A 944-nucleotide genomic window follows, 5' to 3' on the forward strand; every position below is an offset into this window, starting at 1 on the left:
GTGGTTTATAAGAACGTCGAAAGAATTACAATTGTTGAGGTTCTAAAAGGTTTCACGCATTCTTGAAGACATTCTTAGAAGTGAAGAATGAAACATGTAATTGAGAATTTAGCAAGTTCAAGCAAACACTGCAACTTTGTTCGCAGACAATTTTTATTACACATTACAAAGCACATGGGAAACAGTATGCTTGATCACCACAGTCAGTGTCCACACTGGAACACTATTAGCTAATACCCCAAAGTCAGTGACACTGTTGAAGGAAGCATTTCTTTAAGGATCCTCGTGCGACTTCTTTCCATAACTCTATAAAGAGAACAAAAAATAATGAAACCATAGAAACTCCTGGACGCATACCTATTTTAAAAAAGGGAAAAACAAACATGAAATTTAAAATACCAAAATGAATAAGAGCACACCGTACCCAAGGCAAAATCTATTCAGGAGGCACAATTTAAAAGTTTTTCCTATAACAATTAACTAATTAACAATCGGTAACCTCGGCTAAACAAAAAAGAAAAGCAGAAGGAAAACCCTTGTATGAAAACCTCATGTGGGAGTCCTATCTCCTCATGGATACCTTCCACAATTACAGTGTCCCTTATCACCTAAACATGGTTGCAGGCGCATACAACCACATAGACAGTTTAAGTTCAATAAACAATTGTTTTAAGTGTCATACAGTTGCTGTTTTCACATTGTCTGCTTCTTGGATCATTAAATTGGATATCACCCTTGCTGGTGACCAACATGGAACTCAGAAACACGGTTTCAATGCGTCCATGTGTGGAAAAGATTCCCACGGAGAATAGAGGGCATAAAGAGAGACTTGACCCACGCTAAAATTTCTAGGAAAGAACGAACATGTTTACCTATGACACACAACTTGATCCGCTGCATAGATCACAAATCCTTAAATAACAGGAAAAGCTAAAATCTGATGA

The sequence above is a fragment of the Coptis chinensis genome, chromosome 2 (assembly GCF_015680905.1).
Source record: "Coptis chinensis isolate HL-2020 chromosome 2, ASM1568090v1, whole genome shotgun sequence".
Taxonomy (NCBI): Eukaryota; Viridiplantae; Streptophyta; class Magnoliopsida; order Ranunculales; family Ranunculaceae; genus Coptis; species Coptis chinensis.